We start from the raw sequence: 27,168 nt of genomic DNA, 5'->3' as shown, positions 1-27,168 counted from the left end.
AGCAACTGCTTTATGAAGTGGCTTCTTCATGCAAAGAATCGTGATGTAGAGCACAGCCGCATTTCCTTGCTGACCTGCACTGCAGTTACTCTTCTCCACCTGCCTCTACAGGACCTAATCTGGTTCAGGATGGCAGAGCATTTTAACAGTTATACAGTATATATCTTGCCCTTGGGAAAGTGGTTAATAACTGGCTCCAAATTACCAGTCTTAGACTTCTTTCAAACCACAGAATCATCAAAATCAGACAACCGGTTCTGAAGATTTAGAATTCACCGACCTCAATTATTAGATCAGTGGTTTGCATATGAACAGAAGTAGTAGGACAAGGCTAACAACATGCAAACCACAGTACTAGGTTTACTATACCAATTCTGTTTATTCAGTCTCATCTGCTCACAACTCCAGTGGCTACAAAATAGTATGTATTTCGACATGTCTACGTCCACCAGAAATTACATAGTTGATGTTAATTAGAAATACAGATCACCCACATGTTTAGCCTTGCACTGATTTACCACCTTTCCAGTATCTGAGCGACAGTTTCTAAAGAAGCAAGTGAAAAAAAAACAGGTCTGTCTGATATATAGGATTAATATATATTAGGGATGCAAGTCAGTTAAGATCATTTCCATTTTTTATCAACTCTTCCAGCTATTTTTGACATCTAGTAGGTTTTCGGTAAAACCAAAATGCAAGTTTAAAAAGGAAAAACCGAACTGCATTCATGCAGCCATGGGAACGGAACATGCCATTATTAAAAACCAGTCTTTTTTTTTTTTCCTGTGACAAATAAGCTCCATACAGTGTTACTGCAATTCTCACGCCAAAGTATACAATTAGATACAATGTAGAAAGAATAAAATGATGTATGAGACATTAACCCGTTTTATTTATTATTATTATTCCTGGTACCTCCATTGCCACCACAGTCGGTTGTAAGTGGCAAATCACGTCTGAGTAGAACTGCAGCCCAAGGTTTTCGGAATTGCAATTATTTAAAATCAACATGCTTTAAAAAAGTGACAGGTGTTTGGCAGCATTTTAAAATCGATTCTGAGGAGGAAACACTTCTAATTTAAAATATCACCTAGATTTATCTCAGCAAAAAAAAAAAAAACTAAAGCTAGAATTCAGGTCTGCCGTCAGCCCCCAAAAAACATATGCAAAGTTATCATTTAGTAGGCTGGTTTATTATTATATCCCATTACTACAATGCATGAGACTCTGGATATGGCCCTTACACTTGAATTCAATCAATATGCCCATAGAATGCAGCAACAAACAAAACTAAATACATGTACAGTAAATAAGGCAACCTTAAAACATTAAACTGACCTGCTCACAGAATGCCATGCCCCGTTTGCTACATTTATTTTATTTGAAGTGTTTATTTAAGGTAACATTTGACAGTTTTCACTGTGGCACATCCAGTAAAAGCACTCGCTAGAGTGCAGGATGCGCTCTATAGCCTGGACGTCGCGAGTTCGAGTCCAGGCTATTCCACAGCCGACCGTGGACGGGAGCTTCCAGGGGTCGGCGCTCAATTGGCCGAGCGTCGCCCGGGGGGAAGGAGGGTTAGGTCGGCCAGGGTGTCCTCGGCTCACCGTGCACCAGCGACCCCTGTAGTCTGGCCGGGCGCCTGCGGGCTTGCCTGTAAGCTGCCCAGAGCTGCGTTGTCCTCCGACGCTGTAGCTCTGAGGCGGCTGTACGGTGAGTTTGCAGTGTGTAAAGAAGCGGACGGCTGACGGCACACGCTTCGGAGGACAGTGTGTGTTCATCTTCGCCCCTCCCGAGTCAGCGCAGGGGTGGTAGCGGTGAGCTGAGCATAATAAAATAATTGGGCATTTCAAATTGGGGAGAAAATAATAAAAACTAATTGGCAACGACTAAAAAAAAAAAAGGCACAAGTAAACCTCAGCAATGCTATTACTTTATGAAAATGTGTCTTTTGCCATTTTATTTATTGCAAAAAAAAAAAAAAAATGGATGTCTACTTTATGCACACAGAGGAAAAAAAACTTAAACTACCATATGGCATCCTTTGTTTTATAGTTAATTCAGTGGGGTAAAGGCCTTCACAACCTATTGTTTTTTTTAATTTTCTCCCTAATTTGGAATAGCCAATTATTTTTAGTATCAGCTCACTGCTACCACCCCTGCGCTGACTCGGGAGGGCGAAGACGAACACATGCTGTCCTCCGAAGCGTGTGCTTTCAGACGACCGCTTCTTTTACACACTGAAGGCCCACCATGCAGCCACCTCAGCTACAGCGTCGGAGGACAACACAGCTCTGGGCAGCTTACAGGCAAGCCTCCAGGCGCCCGGCTAGACTACAGGGGTCGCTGGTGCGCTGTGAGCCGAGGACACCCTGGCCGACCTAAGTCCTCCCCCCCCTCGGGTGGTGCTCGGCCAATTGTGCGCCGCCCCCTGGGAACTCCCGTCCATGGTCGGCAGTGGAATAGTGAACCAGTGACATCCACGCTATAGGGCGCATCCTGCACTCCACGCAGAGCGTCTTTACCGGATGCGCCACTCGGGAGCCCCAGTGTTATGGCTTTTGATTGCATTTTACAAAATCAACAAATATCTGAATACTTGTCTGGATTTTGAACAGATATCCTAACATGAAAATACCATGTTTGTCCCCGCACTACAACAAAAGCACAGGTGATCCAAACAAGACAACATATTTTCTATAAGCTTGTGAGATTAGTATGAAAAACAAAAGGTCACAATACCACTCGGGCTGAAAGAATGTTACCCCACACAACCTTAAAACTGCCCTTTGGCATTTCAATCCAAGTGAAACATATTGTAATTCTGGTGTTACGTACACAATCAATACTGTCAATTACAGTCACAACGTTACAGATAGCTAATTTGGCAGATTTAATAGAATCGGTTTTCAGGGTTTATATGAGAAAATTAGAGCATGTTCAAATCACTTAAACCGACGGCTTGCTAGCACATTAAATATGTGCAAACCACAGAAAAGGGAGATGCATGCCACCTGCGCAATTAAATCCCATTACCACTCCATCAAGTCTTTATTCAGCGTGACATTCTGTGTTGTATTAAAGACATGTTCCATGTGTGACCTTCAGAGGTTGTATAAATATTCATCAAACTCCACAGGGCAGGGAGAAAAGTAAAAATGTATTAGCCAGTCTGGAGCTCAAATTGAGCCATTCACTTCCACATGGCCAACAAAGAAAAAAACTGACAATTTGTGAAAACATATATATATATTTTTAAATAACTTTCAAGCAATGCATGTAATAGTCTAAAATACATACAGCAGTTTTCATCCTTACAAGCAGATTTTTTGCTTTCCCATAAAAAACATGTAGAATCCCTTATCCAAACATTCAGTTCATTTGTTTTTAAATGAACTGTCCTTTCATAAATCGGTTTCACAGGTAGTACAGTGCTTGCCCTTTATAAAGTAACCCGTTATTGTAGCCAGGTTATAAGGCAAGATTGCCACAGCTTCCATTTGCCACATAATGCTATTACACAAGCACTTTCCTTCTCATAAGATGGAACACAAATAACATAAGCTTCTACCTTTGGTTCCCAAATAGTGTGGTAAAGGTGAACACTGAAGTATCCTGCTTTGCCAGCTGTGTCTGTACAGTAGTTTTCTACACTTTTTCCTAATACTTTTGATACATTTAATAAAAATGTCATATTTTGTCCATGGGTTTGGAAAAAAAATAAAAAAAGGTTTTATTAAGTGCATATAAAACAATAAAAAAGGTCAAGTAAAAGCTGAGATTTCAACAAATCAGATACAATACATCACACCACAAACACCTGAAGAGGTGCCTCTGGTAAAAATGCAGAAAACTGGATTTAGCCATCATATACACTAATTGTATTATAGCTAAACAGAACATTAGAGTACTGGTTAAAATCAGTCTTGGAGAAGGGACTGAGAGCTTGTGGCTAAGGGGAAATCTGTAACAACTAGAGTCTCTAGTCTCCCAGAGTTCTGCCAGTAGGTTTCACTTCTGGACAATGCTGTCTGAGGTGCCCATCCACAACATTTAAAAACTGGGAAAATACAGCAATGTCTGTTTATCTTTTTTAGAAATGAGTTTGCAATAGCTGGTTGTGGGTTATCCGCTGACAGACAGGGGGAGACATGGAGGGGACGATGACACAGTGCCCGGTGCTTAGGATATTTTAAGTAAACAATGGAAACGGTGTGACGCTACCAGGGTGAATATACAACTAGTGTACAAATAATCAAAACTAAATACTGTACAAAAGCAGTTAAAAATAAAAGGTTGCCGTGAATACAGCGGTGTGCTGCTCCTACTACAAAGGAGGCCCCGCTGACACACCCTTCCAGCTATACTTTTAAAGTGGGATTTAAAAATCCCTAAACTAATCCCTGTTCTTTACAGGGGACATTTAAAATGACATTGTGTTTAAACACAGATCAACCATTATACATGAACGCATTATTATTATTTTTTATTATTATTTATTTCTTAGCAGACACCCTTATCCAGGGCGACTTACAATTGTAACAAGGTATCACATTATTTTTTACATACAATTACCCATTTATACAGTTGGGTTTTTACTGGAGCAATCTAGGTAAAGTAACTTGCTCAAGGGTACAGCAGCAGTGTCCCCCACCTGGGATTGAACCCACAACCCTCCAGTCAAGAGTCCAGAGCCCTAACCACTACTCCACACTGCTGCCCAATAGACTATTCATTGCAATAGACTATTTATTGCCTAAAAAGCTGTAATGTAGTTTTCTTTACCAGTACTAGCTCAGTTTCTGACAAGGTCAGACATGTCTGTGAAAGAGCTTTTTTCCCTTTTTTACATTATTTTGTGTAACATCCGGTTGTAGTCTCAGTTTGACACTGGAACAACATGAGAATTTTACAGACTGGTTTTCTAGTCTAGATGGAAACAGGGCATGAGTTGGTAATCTAAAATTTGCTTGGAAAAGTATGTCACCATAAATACACACAGTATATGGAATACATGTGTGTTATACTGTAAATGTCCATGCAAAGTTTAATCAGAAATGGGCTTGCAGATATAGCCTTCATTTTCCCCAATCAATTCGAAATCTGAAATAGATTTTGATATCCTTACTTGTGCTACATCTACGTCTCCTATGTGACCATCGCCTAGGCAAGGTTCCAGTATCTTTCTGAGAGTTCTGACTTGCATTTGCTTTTTGATTCAGCGAGCTGCTAATAAAGGCCTTACAATTATCTTCACTCCCTGAAATTAGGTCAGACATTTACCGAAGTCAAGTCTCTTAACCTCAAAACTATTAACTTGCATTGCTTGCTATAGTAACCCATGAATGAGACGTGCTTATTAAAAAGGTACAATGCTTGCACGAAATATTACATTTTATGAGGAATAACAAGTTAATACTTAAACACTTATTCGTTAAATACTGTATGCAACTATATTTTTAGTTTCCTGTTAGTATTTTTGCTTCTGCTTCACGTCTGTAATAAAGTAATTATACAAGCACAGAAATAATTTAAAAGATTTCTCTTCCCGTCACACAGAATGTACATCATTAAAGGATGTTTTCCTTCGTATTTACCGCTCAAGAGATTTAAAAAAAAATGCAGGATTATACTACAAACACTATGAACTGTAAACATCCTTTTTCATACAATTAAGCCCATCAGCAAACACACTCAGAGCACCTTGTCATGTGACCCGAGTGTATCTGAACCCTAAGAGCGTCAGAAAGAACTATCAGTTTACACAATGATCTGAAAACAAACAGTTTACACAATGATCTGATTTTGCTGGCTGCTCTTGAGATCCAAGACTGGTTCTGAAGCTGTGGTTCACCCATTGTGGTTTAGAGCTTTACTCCAACCGGCTACTCCTCCAAGCCTGAGCATGGTGATGGCACTCGGATGATCATCCTAAATTTAACATTCCCCATGCATTTTCTGAAGAGCATATTGTGAGCAATCCGATAACTCCAAGCATTAACATAAGCACACTTGGTAGATTGTGTGTGGAGCTTTTTTGTAAAACCCATCATGTAAAATCCTGCTTAGTGGACCTGGGATAGAAATGGATTGACAAATTAAAAGGTCTGACTATCTTAGAATGGGGTTAACATAAATCTGAGGAATTACAGCATCTGAATAGCAGACGGGTGGATAAATTGGTAGGATTCAAAGAAGAAATCCTATACTAGGGTTGCAGCAATACAAGATTTTTCAAATTATGATACAAGCTGAACAGAAAATTACGATATCCCAATATTATCACAATAAATCATCATCTGGATCTAGATATTTTCTTTTAGATCATTTTAAAGAAAGGACCCGTTGCATTAATGTCAACAACAACAACATTATAGAATAAAATTTCAAAGAAAATTATATATATATATATATATATATATATATATATATATATATATATATATACACACACACACATACAGTGCCTTGCAAATGTATTCAGACCCCTGACCAATTCTACACATAGATATACACACAGTCACCTCCAAAATTATAGGCACCCTTGATAAAGATGAGCAAAAAAGGCTGTATAAAATAAACAACACAGGTAATGAGCTATATTTTATGTTCAAATATATGGGGAAACCATATTCTTTTATTCTAATACAATTGCACAGAGAAAAAGCTTTTTATTAACAAGTAATACATTTTTTTCTCAAAAAGATAGGTGTCAATTATTGGCACCCCTAAAGATTCTTATAAATAAAATCAAACAAAACTAAATCTGCAGTAACATTCTTCTTCTTTAAGTTCATCTCAGTCTTAAGGAAGTGCATTGTGGCCTTCCATGGCTTCCTGTTTCACTGGGGTAGAAAAATGAGGTAACACGCATATGAAATCCATTTGTCATCCATCACCATGGGGAAAGGCAAAGAACTCACAAAAGAAAAGAGACAAATGGTTGTTGATCTTCATAAATCAGGCAATGGGTGCAAAACAATAGCTAAAAAACTAAATATACCACTTACCACTATTAGGGCAATAATTAAGAAGTTCAAAACCACTGGAACAATGGTAAACTTGCCTGGTAGAGGACGCAAGTCTATCTTGCCCCCACGCACAGCGAGGCAGATGGTTCGGGAGGCAAAGGGAAATCCAAGGGCCACAGTTGGAGAATTAAAGAACTTGGTTGCATCTTGGGGTCACCAAGTCTTCAAATCTACAATTAGACGCCACCTCCATGCCAATATGCTATTTGGAAGGGTTGTCAGAAAAAATCCTTTATTGAGAGCAACCAACAAACGTAAGCGTCTGGAGTTTGCTAAACGGCATTGGCACTTCGATTGGATCCGGGTGCTATGGTCAGATGAGACGAAAATAGAGCTCTTTGGCCACGCACACCAGCGGTGAGTTTGGTGTCGAAAGAAGGATGCGTGTGCAGAAAAGAACCTCATACCTACTGTAAAATATGGTGGTGGATCTTTGATGTCATGGGGCTGTTTTGCTTCCACTGGTCCTGGGGCCCTTTTTAAGGTCAACGGCATCATGAACTCTACCCAGTACCAGGACATTTTAGCCAAAAACCTGGTTGCCTCTGCCAAGAGGCTGAAACTTGGCAGCAAGTGGATCTTCCAGCAAGACAATGACCCCAAGCACACATCAAAATCCATAAAGAAATAGTTAATTAACCACAAAATCAACATTTTGCAATGGCCATCTCAGTCTCCGGACTTGAACCCCATTGAAAACCTGTGGTTTCAATTGAAGACGGCAGTCCATAAGCGCAGACCAAAGGATATCAAGGATCTGGAAAGATTCTGTATGGAGGAATGGTCTAAGATCCCTCCCAATGTGTTCTCCAATCTCATTAAACATTATAGAAAAAGACATTGCCGTTATCCTTGCAACGGGAAGGTGCACAAAGTACTGAAAACAAGGGTGCCAATAATTGTGACACTTCATTTTTTTTGGAAATAATTTTATAATTTGAGAAATGTGTCATTTTGGTTGATTCCATTGAATCATTAATAAAGTCAAATATATTCCACATGTTGGGAAATTACAATATAGCTCAGTACTGGTATTATTTATTTTATACAGTCTTTTTTGCTCAACTTTATCAAGGGTGCCAATAATTTTGGAGGTGACTGTGTGTGTGTGTGTATGTATGTATGTATGTATGTATGTATGTATGTATGTATGTATGTATGTATGTATGTATGTATGTATATATATATATATATATATATATATATATATATATATATATATATATATATATTGTAACAAACTGGAGGGGTACCCTGCGGGATACTCCTCTCAACGGCTTCCACCGACGAGCACAGACACGTAGAGATTGCAGGCAAGTAACTTTTATTTACAATATTCAAACACAAGAGACTCTTTAAATCACTGAATGCCCTGTACGGGACACTAACTGTCTCACTTCTTCGCCCCTCTCTATCTAGTATAGAATACCAAGTCCCTACAGGTCGGAGCCTGTAGAAGTCCGCTACCTCTGCTGGGGTAATCCTGCAACACGGGTAAGTATCCACGGACTCCTCGCTCGCTGCAGGCTCTCTGGCCCAGAGGTAAGAACCGCACCGACTCCCTCTGCTGGAGTCTCGCTGCAGCACAGGCAAGGACAGCGCCGACTCCCTCTGCTGGAGCCTCGCTGCAACACAGGAACAGGTAAGGACAGCGCCAACTCCCTCTGCTGGAATCTCGCTGTAACACAGGTAACAGGTAAGTACAGCGCCGACTCCCTCTGCTGGAATCTCGCTGTAACACAGGTAACAGGTAAGTACAGCGCCGACTCCCTCTGCTGGAATCTCGCTGTAACACAGGTAACAGGTACCGGGAAGACTCTTGGTTGGAGTATGTAATGGGGCCCTGAATAAGAGCTCCTGGATGAACACTCCTGTGCCCGCCTCCTAAGCAAGACGTGCCCAACGGCGTTGATGACTGTATCCAGACTGTGGGGACGAACCCCGGCAGCCAGTGTCCTGGGTGGTTCCAGAGCACCCCTGTGTACAACGTGCTTATTTTCCTGTTACAATAAAACGTGTCCTGCAAACCAAACTGTTGTTTTCGTCCGCTTTCTTTTCCCTTTTATTTCTACCCGCTGCTCCTGCAGCGCGTACTCATACAGTCTCTTTTCCAGTCCCGGATACCTCACACAAATACACAGTCGGCCGCCGTGACGGTCCTCAACCGACACGGAAGCTGCGGAACTGTTTTACTTAATACTGACGAGCGGCGTCCACACAAACGTTTAAATAAAACAAATTATACCAGCAAAACAAAAGGCTACCTCACCAAGAGGGAAACCGCTCACAATTTACACAAAAACAAAACTCTTGTTCACAAAACAAAACTCGTTCGCTTTACCTTGCGAAGTTTTAACAACACTCTCTGCTCTCTGGGTATTTCCTGCAGGACAATCCGGCGGTGCTCCCCACGATCACCCCCGTCCTGTCCTACCCTACTTCCTTATATACCCCAGGAACCCCGCCCTACCAATTAGTGCTCCGGTTCCTGGGTGCTGTTTGCTTCATTTTCTGTAGTAACGCCGCCATTCCTTAAAGGCGACGTTACTTCTTTCTTACATATCCTCTTCCCCAGCTCCAACCTATCGGTTAGAGCGGCCCAACTAACCCCGTGTTTTCTCGACAGCCCATCCGCGTTTGCATTTTGAATCCCCCGTCTATGTTCAATCCTGAACTTATATGGCTGCAAAGCTAAAAACCAGCGGGTTACCCTAGCATTTTTCTCCTTATTCTCTTTCATGAATTTTAGGGGTGCATGATCTGTCACTAGGGTAAATTCTCTGCCTAACAGATAATATTTCAACGCCTCAATTGCCCACTTCACTGCCAAGCATTCTTTTTCAACCACGGCATATCTTCTTTCTCGTGGTAGAAGTTTTCGACTTAAGTACCCTATGGGGTGTTCCTCCCCCTCAACTATCTGCGACAACACTGCCCCTAAACCTACTTCCGATGCATCTGTCTGTAATATGAAAGGCTGGGAAAAATCGGGTACCTTCAACACCGGGCTGTCACACAGTATCTGTTTAATAGCTTTAAATGCTTTATCAGCCTCGGGGCTCCACTTAACACGGACCGGGGCCGATTTTTTTATTAAATCTGTAAGGGGTGTGGCAATGGAGGAAAACTCCGGCACAAACCGTCTATAATATCCTGCTAACCCTAAGAAGGCTCGTACTTGTTTCTTATCTCTTGGTATCGGCCAATTTGTAATTGCCTCTACCTTGCTCGTTTGTGGTTTGACTTTACCACCCCCTACGACAAACCCCAAGTATTGCGCTTCCTGTAAGCCCACAAAACATTTCTCCGGGTTTGCAGTTAATGCTGCTTCCCGTAAAGACTGTAATACGGCGTTCACTTTTTCAAGATGCGTCTCCCACGAATCGGTAAATATCACAATGTCATCGATGTAAGCCGAAGCATACTGTGCATGAGGTCTTAATATGATGTCCATAAGCCGTTGGAAGGTGGCGGGTGCGCCATGCAATCCAAATGGCATTACCTTATATTGGAACAGTCCTAGGGGTGTGGCAAATGCAGTTTTTTCCCTAGACTTAGGGCTGAGGGGAATTTGCCAATACCCCTTTGTGAGGTCTAAAGTAGTTAAGTACTTCGCCGAACCTAATCTTTCAATCAACTCATCGACTCTAGGCATAGGATATGAATCAAATTTCGATACCTGGTTGAGCTGCCGAAAGTCATTACAAAACCGCCAAGTTCCGTTGGGTTTGGCCACCATCACAATTGGACTGTTCCACGGACTCGAGGACTCCTCGATGACGTCCAGTCTTTTCATCGCTTCGACCTCGCGAACGACTTCGTTCCGTTGGGCCTCCGGGATCCTATAGGACCTAACCCGGACACACACCCCCGGGGGTGTGTGGACCTCATGTTGGATAACCGTTGTTCTTCCTGGCATGGAAGAAAACACATCGTGGTTAGCTTTCACACATCGCTGTACCTCCTGGACTTGTTGGGGCGTAAGGGAGGGACCTATATTAACCGATCTCCCTTCCAGTCCCTTCCCGTCTTTTCCCAAGGCTACCAATGCGACCAATTCCTCCCGGTCTACCCACGGTTTAAGAAGGTTAATGTGGTACACTTGTTCTTTCTTTCGTTTATCCGTCTGCCTTACTTTATAATTAACTTCTCCCACTGGAGCTATTATTTCATACGGGCCTTGCCACTTAGTGAACAGTTTACTCTCTGGGGTTGGTACTAATACCATAACCCGGTCTCCGGGTGAAAATTTCCGGCGTACTGCCGACCTGTTATACTGACCTGCTTGTCGGGCCTGTGCTTCCTCCATATGGGCCTTTACTATGGATGTTATTTTTGCAATTCGGTCTCGAACCTGTAGGATATAATCTACCACATTACGTCCTGACGAAGTTTGAGCTTCCCACGTTTCCTTAGCTATATCCAGAATGCCCCTGGGCTGTCTCCCATATAATAATTCAAACGGAGAGAACCCGGTTGAGGACTGTGGTACATCCCGAACAGCAAACATCAAATAGGGCAATAGGAGGTCCCAGTCCCTCCCGTCTTTGGAGGCCACTTTCCTTAGCATCGACTTCAGGGTCTTATTAAACCTCTCCACAAGTCCATCCGTTTGAGGATGTGTCACAAAGACGGCCAGAGTGGGTGGCGTCAGACCAGAAGCAGGAAGGAATACAAACACAGAGGCTTGGATTTTGGTTAGGCTGAGCGCGTGATCGCGCTCAGCATTTAATAAACAGACAGAAAATAAAAGGTTTGAAACAACAAAAACACAGGACACGGCACTTGACGCCAAAAGAAACATATAAACAAAACGGACTAAACAGTGAACAGACAAACGGACAAACACGGTGAGCAGATAACACTAATTACTTTACTTTAGACTTTCTTTTCTCCTTCTCTCTCTCCCGTTCTCCACTCACCGAACACCAACCCTGACTGACTAAAAATGTGCCTATTTATACTGTTGTGCTGGGATTCAATTACTAATTAATTATTCACTTGAATCCCAGCACGTGAATTAATTCTGTGCAACCCCGTGCTCACATATTACATTTAACCAGCACGTGAAGTGATTTGTGCCCTCCTCGTGCCTACATACAAATCTACACTTTTTAAATATACGTGAAACACAGACCCGTTTATATCCCGTGTACCAATCTATACACCAACATTAACATACGCACGCATACATACACAAAACACACAAATGCACACAGGGGCGGGGCACTTTGCCACATATACCCCCCCTTGTGCGCAGCACACATGGCCTCAACGGCCACCTCCCCCCTTAAAAACCCAGCAGTCCAGGACAAAGTCTCGGGCTGGGAAGGGAGGCTTCAGTGGGCCCTTGGCTGGCAATGCTGTCAGCACCCCTGCCGGTAGTGGCACGGCTGACAGCCTGTTGGTCCCGTCCTGCAGCGAAAAAGCTGCGGGGGCAGGTGGTCCCCCGACCTCCCCCTTCTTCGTAGCCAGCAGCTCCCTCCTGTGGGGCTCCGGCCACAAGAACTCCTGCAGCGAAACTGCTGCTGGGGAAAGTGGTCTCCAGACCTCCTCCCCCTTCTTCGTGGCCGGCAGCTCCCCTTTCTGGGGCTCCGGCCACCGTACTCCCTGCGGAGGTACGGGCAGCAGAGGCAGCTCCTGCTCCTCTGCTCCGGGCGGTGGCGGAGGCAGAGGCAGCTCCAGCTCCTCTGCTCCTGGCGGTGGTGGAGGCAGAGGCAGCTCCTGCTCCTCTGCTCCTGGAGGTGGTGGAGGCAGAGGCAGCTCCTGCTCCTCTGCTCCTGGAGGTGGTGGAGGCAGAGGCAGCTCCTGCTCCTCTGCTCCTGGAAGTGGTGGAGGCAGAGGCAGCTCCTGCTCCTCTGCTCCTGGCGGTGGTGGAGGCAGAGGCAGCTCCTGCTCCTCTGCTCCTGGAAGTGGTGGAGGCAGAGGCAGCTCCTGCTCCTCTGCTCCTGGCGGTGGTGGAGGCAGTGGCAGCTCCTGCTCCTCTGCTCCTGGTGGTGGTGGAGGCAGAGGCAGCTCCTGCTCCTCTGCTCCTAGTGGAGGAAGCGGTGGAGGTGGCGGAGGCAGAGGCAGCTCCTCTGCTCCTGGCGGCGCTGGCTCCCTCCGCTGTGGCGGCTGGGCTGGTGCGCGCCGTGCTGCCTTCAGCAGCATGAATAGAGGCTGCTGGGGGACACCAGCCTCCTGCCCCTCTCCCCCCCAAAAATTTCCAGGGGGTTGGGCCTGTAACCCCTCCCCTTCCGGCTCTTGGGGCTGAACCAGCAGGCATTTTCCCTCTGCTGGTGGCTTGGGTCCCAGAGCTGTGGAAGCCCCGACTTGCCTCCCTTTGGGCTGTGGACGCACCGACTCCTCCCTTTTGGGCTGTGGACGCACCGACTCCTCCCTTTTGGGCTGTGGACGCACCGACTCCTCCCTTTTGGGCTGTGGACGCACCGACTCCCCCCTCTTGGGCTGTGGACGTTCGGGCTCCTCCCACTCAGGCGTAGGACGTTCGGGCTCCTCCCACTCAGGCGTAGGACGTTCGGGCTCCTCCCACTCAGGCGTAGGACGTTCGGGCTCCTCCCACTCAGGCGTAGGACGTTCGGGCTCCTCCCACTCAGGCGTAGGACGTTCGGGCTCCTCCCACTCAGGCGTAGGACGTTCGGGCTCCTTCCGCTTGGGCACTGGCGAGCTGGCATAGGGGCATCCTGACCAGTCATGTCCCCCTTCCTCACATCGCCCGCACCAGCTCGGTGGCACCTCGGAGCAGTCCCTCCAGCGGTGATCCACCTCTCCGCACCAGGTGCACCAGGGGAATAGGTTCTCTGGCTCCTCTGGCCGCTGTTGCAGTTGTGGTTGGGGCGGTGGGAGCAGCAGTCTACCTCCCCCTGCTGGTGGTGGAGACTGAGGCGACCCCTGCTCCTCCCTCTCCTGATGGACAGGGCAGTGGGCCACGAAGTGCTCACCTCCGCAGATGGGGCATCGTTGGGGTAGCTGTCCGAGGGGGTACCAGGGGCAGTTGGTGCGGGAATGCCCAGGCTCAGCACAGCAGTAACACCCGGACTGCTGTTCCTCCTCCTCCTCACCTTGGAAGGGGCAGATCGCCACCGTGTGTCCTTGGACCCCACAGGCCATGCACCAGCCTTGGTCCTCAAGGCCCCCGAGGAGGTCCTCCAGGTCCCGGCAGCCGTCTCTCCAGCCTTCCATTTTCCCCTCGGGGTGCACCAACCAGTCCCATATTTCTCGGGACGGTGGGGAACCCGGTGGCAGTGGGGTGGCTACTGCTGGTTGGGGTGACCGCTGCTTCTGCTGCTTCCTGCAGCTCTTTCTCCCCATCCTTCTTGCTCTTTTTTTTTTTTTTTTTTTTTTTTTTTTTTTTTTTTTTTTGTTGTAATCCAGACCCCTCCTGGTCTGACGCTTGGAGGCGCGGCTATCCCACGAAGACACCACGTGTCACAAAGACGGCCAGAGTGGGTGGCGTCAGACCGGAAGCAGGAAAGAATACAGAGACAGTGGTTGTGATGAGCTGAGTGCAATGGCTGCACTCAGCGTTTAATAACAAATAAAAGGGTTCAACAGTACAAAACAGGACACGGCACTTGACGCCAAAAGAAACATATAAACAAAACGGACTAAACAGTGAACAGACAAACGGACAAACACGGTGAGCAGATAACACTAATTACTTTACTTTAGACTTTCTTTTCTCCTTCTCTCTCTCCCGTTCTCCACTCACCGAACACCAACCCTGACTGACTAAAAATGTGCCTATTTATACTGTTGTGCTGGGATTCAATTACTAATTAATTATTCACTTGAATCCCAGCACGTGAATTAATTCTGTGCAACCCCGTGCTCACATATTACATTTAACCAGCACGTGAAGTGATTTGTGCCCTCCTCGTGCCTACATACAAATCTACACTTTTTAAATATACGTGAAACACAGACCCGTTTATATCCCGTGTACCAATCTATACACCAACATTAACATACGCACGCATACATACACAAAACACACAAATGCACACAGGGGCGGGGCACTTTGCCACAGGATGGTACACTGACGTTCTAATAGGGTTAACCTTAAGGGTAGTACAGAAATCTCTCATCAACTGGCTCATAAAAGGAGTACCCTGGTCCGTCAACACCTCCTTCGGGATACCTACTCGAGAGAACAAGTGTATTAGTTCCTTAGAAATAGTTTTAGATGCCGTGTTTCGTAAAGGGATGGCTTCTGGATATCTGGTAGCATAGTCTAATATGACTAGGATATATTCATGACCCCTAGCCGACTTATTCAAGGGCCCCACCAAATCCATCGCTATTCTTTCAAACGGGACTTCAATAATCGGGAGGGGTTGTAACGGTGCTCGGAAACCTGGATTTGGACTCGCTAACTGACATTCTGGGCATGATCTACAGTATCGATCCACTGCCTTTCTAATGCCTAACCAATAGAACCTTCTCAATATTCGTTGCAGGGTTTTTTCAGATCCTAAATGTCCCCCAAACAGATGTGAATGGGCCAAATATAACACCTGAGATTGGAAAGCCTGCGGAACCAACAACTGTTCTACTGGTTCTTGATTGAGCTGAGTACAGCGATACAGTAGATCGTTTTTTATTATAAAATGCTCAAGCGGGTTAACCACAGTATTTTCAACCCTGCTGCCATTTATCGACACCACCTTTTCCCTGACATTTACTAGCGTGGGGTCTTGTTCCTGTTCCCTCGCAAAACTCTCACTGGGAAGTTGAAGACACTCCTCCCAAGAACCTTCCCTTGGGTTGTCTATAACCACTTCCTCTGACTCTGCAAGTATTTCTGCCTCAGTGCACTGAGTAGATACCCCCTTGCTGTTGCGTTTTGTCAAGACCCCAACTAAACTCTGTATCTTAGTGTCACGTTCCTGTCTCCGCTGTCGGCGGGACTTCCTTTCTTTTACACAATGACTTTCAATAAATAGGTCCGGGTCTGTAAATGGGAAAATAGCCTGGGGGCTCTCTGAAGGCTTACTTTCCTCCTCCATAGTTATTCTAGGCTTGGCCAATTGCCTATTAAATTTCACCAAGGTGTCAAACCCCGGAATATTTCTACCAAGAATTACTTGGTGGGGAAGATGGGGGACTACTCCAACCCGTAAGTCTACGATCTGAGACCCCACTTCAATAGTAACTACGGCTGTTGGATAGTGCTTAACATCCCCATGAATACAAGTAATCCCTGTTTTGAATCCCTGATCTAATGCGCGATCTAATAATAAATCGGGCGTAATTAACGTAATTGCACTTCCCGAATCAGCGAGAGCCTCCGCCCTTTTCCCATTGACCGACACCAAAACCAAATAAGGGTATGCCCCGACAGGGTGACGTGGGACAATAATGTTTCCACAGAATGAGCTCTCTGCAATACTGGGTTTAATCACATTACATTCCATCCTTTCCTCATTCCTGCAGTATTTGGCAATATGGCCCAACTGATTGCATTTAAAACACCTATAGTTTCCATAACCCGGGGCCTCAGCCCTTACCCCCTTGTCTGTCCCCAGTCCCTTCACGGCCTCTGACCGCTCTTCACCCCTTTCCGGCATCGCCGGTCGCTTACCCGAACCCAAGTCCGATCGAGTCTTCCACGTGGGTGGTCTCGAGGTCCTCACCGCCGGGTTCTTCTGCGGCTAACTGCCGCTCCACGAGGTCCACAAACTCATTAATGGACCGAGGGTCTCCTTGGCCGACCCACTTCCTTAATGGGGCCGGTAATGACCGTAGATACCGGTCCATAACGAGGATCTCAATGACCTTTTCCGCACTATTGATCTCCGGCTTGAGCCACCTAGTGGCTAAGTGAATCAGGTCATACATCTGTGACCTGGGTGGAATTCCCGACACATAGCCCCAGGCGTGATATTTCTGGGCCCGCACAGCTGAGGTCACCCCTTCCCGAGCAAGGATCTCCGCTTTCAGATGTGGGTAACTCTCAGCTTCCTGCGGGGCCAGATCATGGTAGGCCTTTTGGGCCTCTCCAACTAAAAATGGGGCCAAGATTCCCGCCCATTTTTCTGATGGCCACCCCTCCCGGGTGGCGGTGCGTTCAAACGCCAGTAAAAATGCCTCCACATCATCCTCCCGCGTCATCTTCTGCAAGACGTGGGAGGGTCGGATTGAAGACACCGGTGGTAGTGTTGCCGTCTGCTCCATACGCCCTTTTAACACGGCTACCTCTTGCCGGGTTACCTCCAACTGTTGGGCGTGCAGCCGGTTGGTTTCCTGCTGTACTTGAATACTGTCTTGTTGGATGGCTGTTGCATGCAACAGCGCACGAATTAGTGCGTCGGTGTTCTCCATCGTTACGTTCTTGTGGGTCCGACTGAAGTGTGTTTCCAGTCGTTAGAATCCCACTTCTGACACCATATGTAACAAACTGGAGGGGTACCCTGCGGGATACTCCTCTCAACGGCTTCCACCGACGAGCACAGACACGTAGAGATTGCAGGCAAGTAACTTTTATTTACAATATTCAAACACAAGAGACTCTTTAAATCACTGAATGCCCTGTACGGGACACTAACTGTCTCACTTCTTCGCCCCTCTCTATCTAGTATAGAATACCAAGTCCCTACAGGTCGGAGCCTGTAGAAGTCCGCTATCTCTGCTGGGGTAATCCTGCAACACGGGTAAGTATCCACGGACTCCTCGCTCGCTGCAGGCTCTCTGGCCCAGAGGTAAGAACCGCACCGACTCCCTCTGCTGGAGTCTCGCTGCAGCACAGGCAAGGACAGCGCCGACTCCCTCTGCTGGAGCCTCGCTGCAACACAGGAACAGGTAAGGACAGCGCCAACTCCCTCTGCTGGAATCTCGCTGTAACACAGGTAACAGGTAAGTACAGCGCCGACTCCCTCTGCTGGAATCTCGCTGTAACACAGGTAACAGGTAAGTACAGCGCCGACTCCCTCTGCTGGAATCTCGCTGTAACACAGGTAACAGGTACCGGGAAGACTCTTGGTTGGAGTATGTAATGGGGCCCTGAATAAGAGCTCCTGGATGAACACTCCTGTGCCCGCCTCCTAAGCAAGACGTGCCCAACGGCGTTGATGACTGTATCCAGACTGTGGGGACGAACCCCGGCAGCCAGTGTCCTGGGTGGTTCCAGAGCACCCCTGTGTACAACGTGCTTATTTTCCTGTTACAATAAAACGTGTCCTGCAAACCAAACTGTTGTTTTCGTCCGCTTTCTTTTCCCTTTTATTTCTACCCGCTGCTCCTGCAGCGCGTACTCATACAGTCTCTTTTCCAGTCCCGGATACCTCACACAAATACACAGTCGGCCGCCGTGACGGTCCTCAACCGACACGGAAGCTGCGGAACTGTTTTACTTAATACTGACGAGCGGCGTCCACACAAACGTTTAAATAAAACAAATTATACCAGCAAAACAAAAGGCTACCTCACCAAGAGGGAAACCGCTCACAATTTACACAAAAACAAAACTCTTGTTCACAAAACAAAACTCGTTCGCTTTACCTTGCGAAGTTTTAACAACACTCTCTGCTCTCTGGGTATTTCCTGCAGGACAATCCGGCGGTGCTCCCCACGATCACCCCCGTCCTGTCCTACCCTACTTCCTTATATACCCCAGGAACCCCGCCCTACCAATTAGTGCTCCGGTTCCTGGGTGCTGTTTGCTTCATTTTCTGTAGTAACGCCGCCATTCCTTAAAGGCGACGTTACTTCTTTCTTACAATATATATATATATATATATAAACTCTCACACACCTTACTGAATTGTATTTTTGTAAACTTACAAAAGTAGCACAGTGCAGTAGTACATGCCCGGACTGTAGACAGACTACAACCCTAAATACACTTTAATTTCAGTGAATGATGTTGAAATTAAGAAAGAAAAAATAAGAGAATATTGCCTGCAATCCGGAGTAAATGGACAGCAGATAAATATAGATACTGAATGCTTTACTGGAAATAAGGGCCCCTATTCTCAGTATTATATTTAATTAAATAGTCAAAAGAACACTTGTAGTAATGTTCATGACATATAATCCATAAAAAAATAGGTTTCAAAGCATGAATAGCACTAGACCTGCACCCATTTTATACTGTTACATAAAAACATCTGAGCCTCTAGTCTGGGGCCTGCACTTTAAACAGTTTGGGTCTTTTTACAACAGATAAAACACAGCTTTGTATTCACTTAATTTTTTAATAAAGTTGACGCTATATGCATAATTTCAAACTGTGTACGTTTATGGGACCCCTTGCTATTAGTTATCTAATAAACTCCTCGATGTGAAGCAAACAGAGCAAGAAAAAACCCAAAACATACTAAAACCCCAAATAAATGTACAAAAACAGCCCTAGCTGTCATCATGATCATTAAAACAATCAAATGTTCCCCTTTATACACACACACACACACACACACACACACACACACACACACACACACACACCTCTCTTATATTACTAGAACACTTTATTTTTAAAATGGAAAAGGGTTTGACTGTAAAAAATATTCTTTAGTTAGAAACAGAGCGCCTGGTAAAGCTGCAGTAACTGTATTGCCGAGCACTACAACTGTATTTTTATTCTTATCATACATAAATCCAATTGTTCAGAAGTTGGATTCGCTTTAAGAAACAACGTGTGGTTGTGCATGTGCAGAATGGTTACTAGGCTACTGTTTAAAGCAGGCAATACAGAGTTCCAAAGTCAACACCACATACTGTCTATCAATCTGTTCACAAGACAACCAGAAAAGGTTTACAGCCACTTATGTAACTGAAAAAGCCCAACAATGAAGTACCATCTGCTGTTTAGTTTTAACCAGAACATGTTTAAGTGGATTTGATCTACTGCACTTCTTGTGGGCCGAGCTTGCAACAGGCAACACATCATTTTAATACATCACTGACAAGCTACTTACCCTTTACCATCCAACCTCTGTTCTACTCCCTCACTGAGATTCGTATGCAGGCTTTCTCTTTTGTCTTTTCCAAAACATAGATTCTGTCAGACCACTGGTAGGTAAACTGATCTTTCAGTTGCTTTTTGCTATATTATGTGTGAAAGTCTGTACATTGTAGCAATATAATAGATCTCCTTTTACAGGTAAAAGTGAAGTCAAGGGTGATCATAATCTGAATACAAGCATACACAGCACTAATAGTCTCTACAATGGAACTCAGTTGCCTAGTGTCTTTTTCTCACCTTCCTTGACAAAATGGAAACTTTGCTTATGATAGCATTACAATAGGTTCTTCTCTGTTCTCTTAGCTGCCAAATACGTGCTTATTGGTAATGGAAGGTTGCCATATGAGGCTTAAAGCAGAAGGACAATGCAGCCACTAAAACTGGTTTTATATGAAACATTCCCAATTCATGTTTCCTAACATGCCTGTAATAAGAAGACTGTCCTTCACCAATGTGTACTCTCTCAGAGGTCTCCACTGTCTCTTGCAGTTCTTTAAAGTTTAGCGGGGTTAATATACAGCTCACAGTTACCTGAGTCTCCATTCCTTGCTCCAACAAGCGCTTGGCTTGATTTTCCACCTCCAGTCGGGCCCGCGCAATGAAAAGCAAATCATTTTCAATCACTTCTATTCTAGACAAATCCACTCCCTGCGACAGGTAATCTGAAAAGATAGAAAAAAAGGTGCTATCTACATTTTACATGTAGCAGCAGTTTATTAGTTTAGTATAGTTTAGTATCGTGCCCGATACTGTCAATTGATATATATATTTCTGCCACTTCCAAGCTCTGGTCTAATAAAAAAAATAAAATAAAAATGCAGGTACAAAATCACTTCCAATCAGCTGAAGTCAAATACTTTCATTTTCAAAAGGTACTTTGTATTGAATTCACTACCTAACTAAAACCAGATACGCACACATCTGTTAATTCATCATCATTACATTTTACACAATTCAAAAATAATTTTTAGAACTGATATATCATGCATTGGATCATAGTCCCCACTGTATAATTTGAACATACAGAAAACATAACCATTAAGTTGTAGTATTCTTCATGCATTATCAACTTCAATACTTCATGTGATACAGTTTCACTTCCGTCTAGCAGGCCACCCCCACCCATCCCCTCGCTTATGACGAGGAAGATGTGAACAGTGAAGAATCCAGATACTTGTATAGCTCTCCAAAGATGTTCAAGTTCCCAACCATGTCACATGACCTTATGACACTAAAGAGCACAGAATATTAAGTCCTGAACTACCCTGTCTCCATAATATATTGCTTTTACTTAGAAATTCAGAAACTGATATAACTAATTTCCTGCACACCAGACAAAAATTAATAAAAAAATGGTTCTACTAAAAGGTCTCTTAATGTCCTATTTAGCAGTGCATAAACCCAATCTCTCCTTATTATCTAATTATGCTGTAGAAATTAGACTTGGTTTTTCATTTGAAAGAATGTCCAAACCTATTAGTATCGTTACAGGGGATTAGAGGTTGGCTGGTTTACATTTAGATATTGTTAGAATAAACAGTGGTCTGTTTTAAGTTTAATAAACATAGCTCTATAGGGAGTATTTAGTAGCACAAACAAATACCTTCTGTAAATTAAAGCAAATTTCCAGAATATGTCTCTCTCAGCCTGGAAATTACCATATCAAAACAACAGATTAATAGATTAATAGGCAGATTATGGCAAAGACATATTATATGCCAGCTGTCTCCTAAAATTATAACTTTTAGGCAGGTAGTCAATATATATGTTTTCTTGTCCTGGCTAGATTAAATTCACACAGCAGATTCATGCATTTCAGGTTGGAAACACAGTGAAAGATAGCTCCTGCCAGAAATTGTATTACTACAATATACTGCACACCCTTTTAAAGCTGCACTACATTACACTCGGTTAGGTTTAACAATTTATTTTTCAATTTTAAAAACAAACAAATCTCCTAGACTAAAGGACAGTTAAAGAAAAAAACAGCTGATAGTATCCTGAAGTATAGTAAGAGAAAATCAGGAAATGGATGCTAGGTTTGATGCACTGGAACGACAGGCAAATAAGCAGCTGATAACAAAATCCTAGAGAATCAATTAGCTTGCAAGCAGATAACCAGTTTGTCCCTCCCGTAAAACACTCAAATCATGGAGAAAATACTAAAGAAAAGTCTGGTAGACAAAGGTTTTTTAAACTTGTCCTAATGCGTATTGGTTTACTGTCCGAGGAAGGCATGGAGATCCTTTGACACCAATGTTTATTTTTTTATTTTTTTATTGTATTCGAGATTGCGCTGTTTAATAAAGCAGCAGTGCAACTGAAACATTCAAAAAAATCACAGAAGGAAAGAAGCAAGTAGGGTGCAACAGTATATACTGTAGAGTGCATTTATACACCTCACTTACTGTCTTCATGAACAAAGCGTGTTAAAGAAAGCCCCCAAAATACATTACTTCAATATGTATCTACAAGGCAGCTTCGAAAAAAAAACAAAATAGGCTTTCCAATTTTAAGAGGTTTAATAATTTGTTGTTGTCAATGGAACAGAAACAGAAAATCTGATTTGTACAAAATCTGTATTCCTGTCTTTGCTAACATTTAACAGCAACAATACCCTCAACAGGCTCTTAACCAAACTGATGCGTTATCTTTCTAATTCGCTCCGTACTTTGCCACTGTTCTACCATTATGTTCTAGTGACAGCATCTGCATTGTTATTTGCATACAATAATGCTATAGGCTCTACTTTTGACATCACATGCACACTTTCATCCACAAACCAAACCAAAACCAAAACCAGGATATGCCTGTTACATTTTTTTTTTGTGATGAATATTTTATTAATTTTTTTCTTGTAAAAAATCATTGTAGAATCAGTTAACACTTGGTTTCAGACATCACTTGTACAATGGCAGACAGAAAAAAGTGTACATTGAAAAAATAATAGTGAGGAAAAAGATAAAATTAAAATAAATTACAAATTTAGAGAGAGAAAAAAAAACAAAAAAGAAAACATATTACTTGTAATTCTCCAGCGGCTCATCCCCCTCCACATTTTCATTTATTCATTCAAACAATTTTTTTTTGGTTTTCTTTCTCTTTGGTGTGGGGTTGAGTTGAACATGTGTACTTTTCCAGTGCCTCACTATTAATTTTCTACCAAGCATTATGGCACTCTGGATCCAGTCAGCGTCTTGGGTAGGAAGATAGGCAGTTGGTGAGGGATCTCTAGGAATATACAAACGAAGGCAGTAGGGGAAATTAACCTTCATAATATTCTGAAGGATCCTATGAATTTATGACCAACGTGCCTGGATTTTAGGGCAGCTCCACAGAACATGGACCAGAGTGCCTACTTCTGATTTACATTTCCAACATTCCGGAGAATCCTTCAAATTAATTCTATGCAACCTGGATGGGGTCCAGTAAAACCTTTTTAAAATGTTAAATTGTATAAGCCTAGTTCTAACTTCTCTTGACATTGTTTTGGAGTTTCTAAGTATATTAATCCATTGTTCTAGACTAAGTGACAATTGTAGGTCTGCCTCTCATACAGATTTCAATGCAGAAGCTTTTGTGTCAGATTGTTGTAGGAGCATAGTGTAGTAGGTCGAAGCCTTGTGTCCCTTACCCAATCTACTCAGTATGCCAGTAGGAACATTTGTATACTGTGGCGGGACATTGGCTGAGTCAAAGGTTTGGACAAGTTGGTGCCGGAGTTGTAAATATCTCCAAAACTGAGATGGGGGTAGGCCAGAATGTTGCTGCAATTTTTAAAATGATTTGATAGCGCTGCCTTCATACAGATCTCCCAGCACTAGAATGCCTCTTTACAGCCACTCCTTCCAGAGAAAGGGTAATTTAGCAATACATAGTTTAGGATTTAGCCAGAGGCCTGAAGAGAGACTAAGGGATTAAAGCCAGACCCATTGTGCATGCAACAGAATATGGTGGGTTTGACCAGTCTGGGGCAATTTAGCAGAGATGCAGCTGAGTGGAGGGAGAGGACTACAGACAGGGCTTTCTATTCCATACCAAGGGGGAGCTCTCTCTGGGGGTAATGACCACATAGCCAAATGCCTTAGACTAAAAGCATAGTGATAGAGTAGCGGTATAGGGATCCCCAAACCTCCTTGATTCACTGGTCTGCAATTTTCTCAAATGTAGTCTAGGGCATTTACCATTCCATAAGAACTGGTTGCACAGCCTGTCAAATTGTAAGAAATATTTGAGAGGAATCTTTATGGGTAATGCTTGCAGTAAGTAATTTCTCTTTGGTATGCAGTTTATTTTTTAAGACATTGGTTTTACCCCACACAGAGAGAAAAAGAGGGGACCACCCTTGAAATAGCTGCCGAAATCTGTCCCAGTAGAGGTTCAATATTGTCCTTTACCAATTCACTCAGCTGGGGTGGGATAGTATTGTATGCCCTTTTTTGGCCATTGAAAAAAAACATGCTTGAAATAAAGATTTGGGGCAATAAGCTGACAAAGGGAGAGCCTCAGATTTTGTCCAATTAACCAGAAAGTTTAGAGAAAGTGTCCATGGTGTCAAAAGCTGCTGGAATTGAGTTTTCTGAGTCAGAAACAAAAAGTAGGATATTGTCTGCGTAAAGCATAAGTTTATGTGTTGATCCTCTCACTTGAATACCAGGGAAATTGGGATCCTGCCGTATAGCAGCAGCGAGCGGTTCTAAGGCTAGAGCACAAAGTAAGGATGAGAGTGGGCATCCCGGTCTCGTGCCCCTGCCAAGTTCAAACTGTGGGGATATTAACCTGTTAGTCAGCACTGCTGCATTTGGATGTTTGTATAAGAGCTGAATACAGCTAATAAAAGCTGGACCAAAACTGAAGGATTCTAAGGAGAGGAATAAATATTTCCACTCTACCCTATCAAATGCCTTTTCAGCATCTAATGAAACAGCAGCCATCGAGGAGTTATCAGTTTGGGTAGCCCACATTATATTAATAAGATGCCTAATGTTGTCAGAAGAATACCGGTTGTGTATAAACCCAACTTGGTCTGGATGGATCAAACCAGTGATTACTTTATCTAAGCGGTTGGCCAAGATTTTAGACAGTATTTTTCCATCAGTGTTAATTAAGGATATAGGTCGATAGCTTGTACACTCACAAGGGTCTTTATTATTTTTAAGTATGAGAGGAAATAAGGGCTTGAGACAGAGTAGGAGGTAGTGAATTAATTTCAAGGGACTCTATATACATATTCCGCAGCAGTGGGGTCAGTTCTTTTACAAAACACTTATAAAACTCTGCAGAAAAGCCACCCAAACCAGGAGCCCTGCTTGATGGCAGTTATTTTTATAACTTCAGCTATTTCCTCTTCTGATAGAGGGGAATCAAGAAAGTCTTTCTGTTGTACATTCAGTGCTGGTAGGTTCAATTTATAAAGGAAAGTCTTAATTTCTTCTGTTTCTGCTGAAGACTCAGAAGTATATAATTTTGCATAGAATTCTTTAAATACATTATTTATATCGCAAGAATTTGTCACTAGGCTCGCCCGCTGAGATCTCACCGCAGGTATAGTGGCCAGGGCGTCTTTCTGTTTGATATATCACACAAGTAGTTTTCACGCTTTATCCCCTTCCTCTAAGTATTTCTGTCTAGCCCTGAATAAAGCAAATTCTGCCTTTTGGGTCAGAACAGAATTATATTTGTATTTTAACTGTGTCAATATTCTTAAGTATTCAGTGGACGTATTGTGTTTAAAGTTTTTTTCAGCTGCTTGTAATTTTTTCAAAAAAACAAGCTGTTTTGCTGCATTACTTTTTTTCTTATGTGTTGCATATTGAATAACAATGACTCTAAGAAAAGCCTTCATAGCTTCCCAAGCTCTGCCCGCAGAGGGGGCGGAAGGCAGATTGGTCTGCATATAAAAGCAAATTTGTGCTCTCAGAGCCTCTTTAAACTCTGCGTCCAGTAAAAGGCTGGAATTAAACCTCCATCTTGGGGACTTCTTAATTTCACCAAAGGGAAGCAAGTAGAGTGACACGGGCATGGTCATATACCACAATATTCCCAACTACACATGACCGCGTGAATGAAATAATAGATTTAGATATTAGAAAATAATCTATTCTTGACAATATATTAAGAGGTGGGGAATAGAATGATTAATCCCTCTCTCTTGGGTTCTTCAGACGCCAAATATTAACAAGTCCTAATTCTGTACACATACCCTGCAATACACTGACTGATTTAGGAGGGCGAGCAGCAGTGGTCCAAAGCTGGGTCCATCACTTGATTGAAGTCGCCCCCCCCATCACAATAGGATAATCTCCCATTTCACTCAGTTTAAGTTCCAGTTCTCGACAGAACGCAGGGTCATCACTATTCGGAGCATAAACATTAGGAAGAATTACTGTTTAGCCCTTGATCTCAGATAACAGTATAACCACCCTTCCGGCTGAATCCTTAGTCTCTCTTATGCATTTAAATTGTAGGTGTTTGCTCACTAGGATTGCCACACCCCTACTCTTGTTTGTGCCTACATTAAAAAACACATGACCAACCCAGTCTCTGCAAAGTTTTTGTGCCTCCCCTTCCAAGAGATGCGTTTCTTGTAAAAATCCCAAATCATATTGTTTAGGCTTAAGAGTAGACAGTACCTTCTTCCTTTTAATAGGATGATTTAAACCTTTAACATTCTATATAGCAAAGCCCAACCCCTTATTTCTATATGCCTGCATGTTGTACACTCTTACACACAGGCATCCGGAAGGCAACAACTGCTGTCATGCAATCAGCTGAGGTAAATACAAAAAGGAAGAGAAAAACAAAAGAAAGAAATCAAGTAAAAATAACAAAGCACAACAAAGTCCTACGGTCCGTGATTCTCCGAGTGAGAACTGCTCTCCAGTCTTCGCCAACTTGCTTTGATCTTACTCAAACATTTTAGGCGACTTAAATGACAAGTGTCCTCCACACCCCCCAGCCCACCCAATTTCCATTATGTTTTATTGACTAATTTATTTGTTCAATCGTCATCATCATCATCATCATCATCATCATCATCATCATCATCATCACTAGTAGTATTTATTTTTACAGTTATTTTCTATTTATACTTTTGCCAAAATAGTTCTATAGGGGCGCTGATAGTATTATGGTCTGGAGACAGAGACATGAACACTCAAGCAATCTTCAAAT

At 43.4% G+C, this 27,168-nt stretch overlaps 1 pseudogene; it reads right to left on the bottom strand.

Annotated features, from left to right (window-relative positions):
* LOC117420088 (conserved oligomeric Golgi complex subunit 5-like) overlaps positions 1 to 27,168 on the bottom strand; it is a 109,689-nt pseudogene that overhangs the window by 57,413 nt on the left and 25,108 nt on the right.

The sequence above is a fragment of the Acipenser ruthenus genome, chromosome 14 (genome assembly GCF_902713425.1).
Source record: "Acipenser ruthenus chromosome 14, fAciRut3.2 maternal haplotype, whole genome shotgun sequence".
Lineage (NCBI taxonomy): Eukaryota > Metazoa > Chordata > Actinopteri > Acipenseriformes > Acipenseridae > Acipenser > Acipenser ruthenus.
Note: the sequence above shows the minus strand (reverse complement) of the source record. Positions and strands in the feature narration are given on the sequence as shown.